This window comes from Tyto alba, unplaced genomic scaffold, assembly GCF_018691265.1.
Source record: "Tyto alba isolate M040663 unplaced genomic scaffold, T.alba_DEE_v4.0 Super-Scaffold_5, whole genome shotgun sequence".
NCBI classification, from domain to species: Eukaryota; Metazoa; Chordata; class Aves; order Strigiformes; family Tytonidae; genus Tyto; species Tyto alba.
Genome location: NW_024881326.1, coordinates 14,472,823 through 14,482,608, shown reverse-complemented (window position 1 = coordinate 14,482,608; position 9,786 = coordinate 14,472,823). Strand labels below are relative to the sequence as shown.

Sequence of the window (9,786 nt, the reverse complement as noted above, 5' to 3'; positions counted from 1 at the left end):
CTCCGGCCACCGCCGCACCTTTGTCTCCGCTCGGTGCCACCTCTGCCATGAAAAGCTGCGTCCCCTCCCTCTCCGCCCAGCCCTGCCTCCCCCGCCAGGCACCCGCGGCTGCCGAACTCCCGCGCCGCCGCGTCCTTCCAGCCACCTGCGGGCTCCCCCCCCCCCCCGCGCCTCTTTTCGCGGGAGCGGGTGGTTGAAGACGAAGATCGGGCCCAGCCTGTGGTTGGCGCGCCCGCCCGCCCCCGGCCGGCGGCGGCGGCGCAGGCGCAGCGCCCGCATTCCATCATGGCGGAACGGTCGGTTGGCGGTCGGCGGTGCCGGGGTTGAGGCGGGGGCTGCGGCGCCGCGCACGGTCAGTGCTGCCGCGGGAGCCGCCGCGACGCGGCCCGGGACGGGGGTCTGCGCCCGTGGGCTCCCTCGGACCTGCCGCTTCCCGGCGCGGCGCGGGAGAGGGCGGCGGGGCCGGGCCGGGGGAGAGCAGCGCTCCCCACCCAAGGCGCGGTGGGCAGTGCCAGGAGCTGGCGGCCGGCTCGGCCCGCCGGCGGCGGGGAGGTGAGCGGAGCCCCGCGGTGGGGGAGCGGAGCCCCGCGGTGGGGGAGCGGAGCCCCGCGGTGGGGAGCGGAGCCCCGCGGTGGGGAGCGGAGCCCCGCGGTGGGGAGCGGAGCCCCGCCGAGGCCGGCGGAGGGGTGTGTGTGTGGGGGGGGGAAGGCGGCGGTGTGTCGGCCCGTCTGTGGCGGGAGGCGGCGGCGGCGGGGGGGGGGGGGAGCGGGGGCCGCCGTGTGGGACGGGGCGGGGGGCAACCGGGTGCCCGCCATGTGGGGCGGGGGGGGGGGGGGGGAGCCAGGGTGTGGGGCTGTGGAGGGGAGAAGCGGGACCCCGGGGTATGGAGCGGGTGTTTGGGGTGGGGGGAGCCCGGGGTATGGGGCAGGATTGGGGGCGGACGTGGCGCACGGACCAGGTGGGGACAGCCCGGAGGATGGGGGGTGCCGGGGGTGCCGGGCAGGGCGGAGGGGGAGGCTGGAGAGGAGGAAGGCTGTACGGGTGGGCTGCCCCACGGGGCGCGGGAGGGCTGGGCGGGGGGGAGCTGGGGTCGGCGCGGGGTGCGGGGGGGCAGCTCCTAACGGGACAGCCCCGCTGCGGCGGCAGCTGCCGGGCGGGGGGGGGGGGGCCCGGGGCCGCGGCGGTCCCGCTCGCGGGGCCGGGGTGTCTCGGCCGGGTTTCAGCGAGCCCCGCTGTACTTCTCCGGGCGGGGCTCATGCCAGCGGGCTCCCCGGACTCGGTCTTCCCTCCAACCGTTCCCGCTCCTCTCCTCAACGCACAAATTATCTGTCTCTTTCTCTTCCCTCTTTCTTTCCTTCTTCTTCTCTTTCTTTGGGGTGGGCAGATCTGAAGTCCTGTGTGTGTGTGTCCCCAGCTTTCCCCTCGCCGCTCCCCCCCCCCCCGCCCCCCCCCATTCTCCCTCCTCGGCAGCCGGAGCTGCTGCCTGCAAATGCCACGTAGCCTTCTGCTTGTTCCCCTTGGCTGATCAGCACTGAGTACCAGACACCTCCCCCAGTTCCTCCTGGGGTCGGGGCAGGGGGAGGTCAGTCCTGTCATCCAGGGTTTGGGTGGTGACCATCTCTTACCCTCCCCCATTCTGCTTTGTCCCCCTCTGCCTTGGGGCAGCAGCAAAGGTGGGGACCCTACTGTGACTGCTTTTCAGTGCAATCCTATTTTACTGCCTCTTACAAAAGCCTGTTGACTTCAGCAACGTGCGGTTGGTTTCCTAGGGAGGGCTGGGGGAGAGTCTCCGGGGATTCGTGGCCCCCAGCCTCAGTAGCCCCTCCGCTGCCTCTCAGTTGAGGCGCTTCGTGCACAGCACATGGCAGTCATCTCAGAAAACAGGGTAATAATGGTTGCTGGCAGGTGTATTTGCTTCCTTTAGCAGCTCGCTCTCAGCTGATTTCTGAGTTTTGTTTCTGTTTAAAACTTGCTACTTGGACTTCTTGTTGGAATGATGGATATATTCTGTAAAGCTAATTTATTTTTATAATGGAGGTTTCAATTTCTATCCAGTATTTGAGTATTTTATGTCTTTTCTGTCCTGTGGAAGCTAGGTTTTTACCACTGGCAGTCCTTCCTTGCTTTACCTGATGCCTAATTGTGAATATTTACACAGGGTACTGCTGCAGATAAGTTCTTCTGTAGCTCAGTGCGCATATGCCTATGGTTTGTGATTCCTAATGCTCTTCTAATGTATTTATCTTTATGACACTTGATTCAATAGGGAAATACTATCTCAGTCACAGATGGAAAGACTGAGGCACCGAAATATTTATGGCCCAAGGTCACACAGGAAGTATGTGGTGAGGCAGGGAATTGAATCTAGATTTCCTGAGACTCGGATTAGCATTTTAACCAGAGAAGCATCCTCTCTGTATTTTAAGCCAATAAATTGACCTTGGAGTTAATACCCAGTGTAGAAGAAAGTACTTTGTGTTTTGTTCAGTATCTTTGTGAGTAAGAAGCAAAACCCAAGTTGCTTCCCACACTTACATTCCTTTCCTTGTTTTTTGTGATTTGTATGTGGAAAAGGATAAGGTGATAAAATAGGAAAGATGTTGACTTTCTCAAGGCTCTGTGTGTGTCATCATGCATGTTGAAAAACAGCCAGCTATTACACTGTCCTCTTTTAGGTCTTTTTACCTTACTGTGTCCAAATCTCTGAAAGTTTTGGAATGCTGTTGTCTGGGAATAATTTGTTCTTAGCTAGGGTCAAATAAATCTAATATTCTATAAATCTGAGTTGAAAGCAATCTACTTTGTGTTCACTGGTATCCTGAGTCTTAGTTTCTGATTCTTAATAGAGCAGTCTGTGAATAAACAGAACCTGTATTGACTGTCTTGAACGTCTTCTGGAGCAAGCTATTACAAGTTGTTCACTTGATTGTGGGCTCACTATTGTTGCAGCAAGTTTTTTAAAAACTTGGCCTTAACTGCAGTTAAGCAGCACTTTGACAATGAAATGGAATAATTTCAATTTCTTGGGCTTTGTATCTCCACAGGTACATATTCCAGTCTGTTTCCATTCCAGTTATATTAGGATAGCTTACTTTTGTTTGTAAAGTTTGGTAGTTAATTTTACTACAGTGTTTTACTTGCCAGTGGTTTTGAGGAATTGGAAGTTAGAATAGTTTAAAATAGCAACTCCTAGTGCACTCACCTTTAAAGAGAATAAAGATAACTTGGTCTGCACAAATGCATTTCCTGCCACAACCCTTGATCACAAACTGCATCTTTCTTTGATGTTGTACTGAAACCAAATTTGCAACAAAGTTGAATATAAATGTTCTATATAGCACTTTTAACAGTCTTTTGTTTGGGTTTTTTTGGAGGTTACAATTTGCATTATGTTGGCTGTGTGGGTTGTCACACCCATGCCAGCAATCTTTCATCTTTTGTGTTTATTTTTAGGAAAGGTTTGGTGAGTCCTTAAAAAACAAGATTTCATATGTACTATGCAAACAGTAAAAATTCCAGCATTCTCCTCACAAGAGAGAGTGCCTGGTCTTGGCAGACCCCTGCTGGGAATGCAGTACGTTTGAGCAGTACTATGTATGTATCTACAGACCCATCTGAACACCCATTATTGAAAAAGGTTTTGGAATCCCTTTGGGTGAATTTCAAGCAAATTAAAATACATGTTTTAAGCTTGGAAGACTGAAACTGGCACTTTTGTTTGATGATCTGCTATTTCCCCAACTTGGGATACTTCTTGTCAAACTGTAGAAGTAAGCTTGTAACTTTTAAGCAAATGCGTAACTGGGAAGGCATTCTTTCAATGTTCTGCATCAAAGTCATAAGCTGATATGAAATATTGTAAGAATGCCTTCCCTAGTTACATATTTTCTTCATTTCATTTAATCAGAGAAGAATTTTAAATTTATCTCTGAAAGCAGGTGAGAAAACCTCAATATTAATAATATGGCAACAGTCAAGAGACAAGGAAAAAAATTACATTTGTCACTTCTAATTTTGTTATATCTCAAAATGATCAGATCTGGACTATTGGTATTTAAAATTGTGGTTGTTCATTGCTCTGGTTTCAAGGCTAGTGAATATCAGGGAAGTGACCTTTTCATTTTTTTTCACCTGTTTTTAGCAAGTTGTCATGAAGCTTACCAGGGTCAAGATGGTTAGCTTTCAGCTGTTATCTTTGCTGCAAGCCAGACCTTAACTGAAAAGTTTTGGATTCCTGAGTGAGGAGCACACACACTGAACTCTTTATTGCATTCTTGAAGAGCTTATTGTAAAAGCAGCGATAATTTATTCTTTCAGTGGTGCTAACACAATCCTTTCTGTGTATTGACCAGCAAAGACGGACCACTGGCTCAGAGCCCTTAGTCCGTTTCAATCTTAATGTAAATCTCCTATTGTTCCCAATATCTTGATTTATGTGGAAAATGCCTCCGTTTGCTCAAGATTCACTTTTCCAGCATCGGGGCCTGATGCTTTATATTTTTTTGGCCCATGTCGTATTAAAAGTAGTTCACGAGGAACATTTATTAGGCTGTGACTTCAGAAACATCTGCGGCTTCAAGACAGTATCACCTTTCTGGTGAAAGTAACAATAGATCTGCTGTGTTTGCTGGAGGAAGCTGTGAGCTTCTGCTGGCTGGCTCAGTGCAAAGTTAGCCAGCTTAGTCTATAAACTACCTCAATGAGCTACGGAGACAGTGGTTTCTTGAAGTGTTCCATTAAAACTGCAGGACGCACCTGCCTGTGCCTTATCTTTGGAAAAACTATATTGGGAATTGACTAATGTATGTAAAGACTTCCTCAGTCTGGGGAGCCAAAAATGCAATTTATAATCCTCAATGTGCAAACAGTTTAGGAACAGGAGTTTGGTACGGGATCCAGTAGCTTGAGAAAGATCATTAAATTTAACATCTTGAACTGATTCGGTGACTACTCAACCTGTTCATTACCTTCTCATGGTGGAGCATCTTTAGTGGAACAGTTTCTAGAATAAAATTGTGCTGCCCCGTAACAGTAAACTGACTGTATTTTCCAGATTGTAGAATTTGCATCTTTTTTTTGTGTTTCCTATCAAAGGACAAATATGTTTATGATAATTTAAATTCTGATACATTCACATACTTTTTGGAAATGGATTTTTATCATTATTGTCATATAGAGGAATAGAGCATTGAGTAGATAACTAAGGAAATACACTTAATCACCACAGAGTGCACTTCCTGTGGGAACCTTCTCTGTAGTGTTCAAGTTACCTTTAATTAGATCACAGATAAGCAGTGGAGGGTCTTTGTCTAATACAGCACTAAATGTATGTGCAGTGTTTATGCAGTTGTCAGGTTTTTGCATTCTGTACACACTGAATAAATGCAACAAGGCTGCGGAAGGTCTTCTGGTTCTTTCCCAGTGAAGTCTTCCTTGAGTTTTATTTGAAGATACTGATGGAATTTATCATTGTTTTTTCTTTGCTGTCTTTTGTTGTCTTACTTGAATGTAGGTTGTTTTCTGCACCGTTTTTTCTTAAGACTTTATGCTTGCCAGGTCACTAAAGAGAAAATTACCATTACTTTTTTCTTGTCTGCAGAAAGAAGACTGAGGGACAGTACAGCACGTTGCTCATACTACAGCAGGCACTGACAGTGTAACATTCATCAGCAGGAGAAAATTCAAGCCAGGAGAGTGTCAACGGTAATTAGACATAACTTACTATTCTCCCAGGTTTTATGAAGCATGTTTTTCCTGTTAACTTTCTAAGTAACACTTGAAGGTGAAATAATATAAAAGTATTGGACAGACTTCTAAACTTAAGACTCCTTGCCCCCCACCCCCCCCCCCCACCCCTAAAGAAATTTTTGGATAACTTATAATCAAATGGAAAAAAAAATAAGGAAAAAAGAATTGATAAAGTTATTCAGGTAAGAAGAGGTTCAGTATTTCCACATAAACATTACTGATTTTATAAGGTAGCAACCTTTTCTCTATTTTCACATTACTTTCTCTCTCTGTCTCTCTCTCTTCCCCCCTGCCCCCCATCCTTAGCTGGAAGTGTTGTCTTGGAGAGACTTGCATAATTGGCCTTTGGATAAAGAAAGTAAATCTGTTTTTAGTAAAATGCATTTCCTGTGTAGAAAACAGCTCAAGTGGGTGGTAACAAACTGATAAGTGACCAACTAGGGGGCATTACTCAAATGTTTTTAAAATTGTTTTTAGCTGGAGCTCATGGAATTGAGTTCCTCAGTCATTGAATTGATCAGGTCATGGAACTGACCTCCATGAAAAGCAGAAAAAAATGTGTTAGAAAATTTCCATGGTGTGGCACTTGGGAGAGCAAGAATTCTCCGACTTTTTTTTTTTTTTTTTATGAAGATTCCTGTGAATTATCTTCTGATGTACTACACTGTAAGACCCTTATGAAACCATGGCAATTGCATTCTTAAAAATAGAAGTAGCCAAAAGTAAAGATGAGGTTTAGAAGCTCTTGGCTAGATTAGTGTGTTTTATGTGAGAGGAGAATAAGCAGATGCAGTATATAGTATTTGTGAATCACAAATCACCTTTCTGATGTAAAGATATAAAGTAGTTGTTTTAATTTTTTGAAGAGTTTACATATGTTCTGAACACCATTGTCAAGCTTTTTCCAAAAAGAACATTTAGGTATAGACCCACCCATTGCATTGGTGGAGGCCTGGTCTTGCCAATTCATATATTTGAATTCATGATTCACGATCTACCTATGGATTAGAGGAGAGCTGTTGTTAATATTGCTCAAGATGGGTATCCATTGATACTACACAACTATTGTCACTAATTAACGCTGTCCTTTGACAAGTTTGTAATCACTGTATGTTGGCTGCATATAGCTTACAACAGTGTACTCTTTAGCCTAATGTGACCTGCCTTGAGAAAAGCAATTGCCCATCAGCTGTGTTAAAGGATGAAATTGCATTTTTGCATTACATCACAGCTAATGTGCTGTTCATTGAGTTGAAAGGCATCCAAGCAGATTTTAGTTTTTCTATGATAGGGGTATATTTTTGCTGAGGTTAGGTCCCATCTAATGAAGAATTTGTTTTCATGTTATGAATATGCACCAAAATTCAAGTGTAATATGCTAGTCTCAACTTTGTGAAGAGCAGTTTACCCCATTTTCCCAAGCCCTTTCATGTTTGGTTCACAAGCGTCTAACACAGCAGAAGAAATCAAGTAAAGAACTGAATGGTAGCTAATCAATGTAGAATAGAGTATGATGTGAAACTACGTAAGTAAGTACAAAACAAGTCTTTGGGGACAAAAGAGGAAAGTGTCTGGTGAGCAAAATGTCAATCAACAGATAGATTTCTCACACGATACAAAGAAAAAAAAAAATGGTAACCATGTTGTAGTCTCCTGGAGTTTAATAGGTATTTTAGGAGGGAAATCATTTAACCATGTTAAACACAGGATTTAGATGAAGTGTTTTTATCTGCTGCTTAATGCCCTTTATTAAATAGCTTCAACATTGAGATATCTTTAATGGGGAGCAGTTGCTTTCAGTTCTGCTGTGTAAAGTATTAAAGTGTTCCAAACTAGTGATCTGTATCATAATGTATAACTTCAGTTGGGTTCGTCATACTACAGTTACTTGAAGGAACAAAGGCAGCCTTTAATGTTTGCATGGATGTAAGTAGCTTTAGTACTCTTTAAGTACTTGCAGGATGGTACATGTTAGTATTGAGTAGAATGACTGTTTTCATCAGAAGGTTTAATCTGCTTACCAGTGCAGGTATTTTTGTCCATTCCAAAATGTCAGGGGGGATAATTATTTAGAAGAATTATTCCGTTTTGGAAGATATTATGTAAACAACTGTTTGGTGTACTGTAAATTGTCATTTTGCTTTTCAGTGCTTAGATTTCTTAAAGTATAAACTTTATAAAAACATTTATATATAAACTGTCATCCTTAGATTCTTCAAAACTGTGATAATTTCTACTTAGGCTCTTATGTAATGGTGTGATTACATCCCCAAACTCGTAGCATATTAACTGATTTACCAATAAATATTTAAAGCTCAGATACAGAAGCAAATTATTTTATTGTGCTACTGTGCATCATCTGAACTGTGATAAATGGTTATATGCATGTTCCTGGCCTGCCACAAATGCTGAGTGTGCTTGCTTAAACCTCATGTGTATGATCTCATACTTGCATTTTATCTTGTATTTTCCATGAACTAAAAAAATGCACATGGCCTGTTACCATGAGACTGCTCAGATGTGGTAATTTAAGTAATTTATTGGTGTGTTTTAGCCCTTGGTTTAAGTATAACCTGTTTTAACTAGACTAATTTGATGCACTAAAGCATTACAGCCTGAACCTCTTCTCATGTTGCGCAAGGAAAGCAGTCTTCAGTTTGTTTATCAAAATAATTCTTCCTTGCTTGAAGTTTGCATAATCTCTTACAGTTTGAAGAAATCCTTTGCTTTCGCTGTATTTTTATGCTTGTTTTTGAAGTCAGTGTTGTGTAAGAGAGTTCTTAAATTAAAAAGCTTGTTTGTGTCAACACATTGACCCGATACATGAAGCACCCCTTCTGATTCACAGAAGCAGACTGAATCAGAGCGAGTGGAAGATGAGCATTTGCTTTCCTTAGTGCCTACAGAAACCTGAAAGCAAACTCCTGCTTGCGTTAAGCTTGTGAAGTCCTGATTTTACTTCTGTTCTGTTGGATGAGACAGCTGACTCCTCTGACCAGTCTCATGGTAGGGAACCTTTCCTGGAAACAACATTGTTATTGTTGCTTTTAATAATCTGGATGATTGCTCTCTAAAAGAGTCAAGTTTAAAGTAAATAAATTGTTGTTTAAGATTTGGAACTCAAGCATTTGAAAAGTAACTTTTAGATCACATCTTGATTGTATCATAGCAGCTGTACCAACTTTGTGCATGTGTCTGCCATCCCATAGTGCTCTCTAGTTTAATTTAGGACAGGTAACCCAACTCTGTCACTAAGAAGGTCTGAGTTCTGGTGCTTCCCTGACGTAATCCCAGGAGGTTTCACTGGCTCCATCAAACTGACATCCATGTCTGTGTGAAGCACACAGTGTGGCATGCTTGGTGTCTGGAAATACATCGCATAGGACAAAGTAGACCAGCCAAGCTCAAGGTGCACTTAAATTTGCCACTTTGCTAGCTGTTCCTCAGCTAGCTCTTGCTTGAAGATTATAGGAAAAGCTTTTGAAAATACTGAGATGTTTATTCCATGCTGGCAACTAGGTATTTCTCGGAATAGGGAAGAAACTCAGATGAACAAGGTGCTATGGAATATGTGTTCCTGTTGTGTTGGACTTGTATGCACATACAATAGCCATTTCTTTGGATTGCTTCCAGTCTCTGAAACAACTTTTTCCCCTCAAATTGAAGAAGGTTGGTAAATAAAGGGGCAGAACTTGTTTCTTTTGAGGGGAAAAAAAAATAGCATAAAACTGATTCAATTTTGTGTTCCACTTCAAGACCAAATTTGTCCCATAAGGAAGAATTCGACTTAGTTATCCAGATGCTTAACCTGAATTTCAGAATCTTGGAGTAGATGCAGCTCCCTGTAGAAACTTGCAGTTCCCATCTTGTAAATCTTGGCATGGTTTTAAACATTTTGCTTCATCTGTTCAGATCTGTAGTTACTTAAAGGTATAAACTCCAGCTACCTTTTTGCTGACCAGTTAAGGTTTCTCTGTGGCCCTTACTGTATTATCACCAAGATATATTTTCAGATACATAGTAGGGCTTGTGCTCTTA

The 9,786-nt window shown here is 43.9% G+C and overlaps 1 protein-coding gene across 4 annotated transcripts in view; it reads left to right on the top strand.

The window, feature by feature from the left end:
• The first annotated feature begins 266 nt into the window (after nucleotides 1-266).
• The window catches only part of LOC104359064 (fibronectin type-III domain-containing protein 3a), a 49,320-nt gene continuing 39,800 nt past the window's right edge, over nucleotides 267-9,786 (top strand). For 2 of the 4 annotated variants that reach the window (XM_042807104.1, XM_033001255.2), the window contains exons 1-2: nucleotides 371-552; nucleotides 5,600-5,703. The gene's annotated coding sequence lies outside the window, so the exon portion shown is untranslated. The other 2 variants (XM_033001242.2, XM_042807105.1) reach the window with 2 other exon arrangements.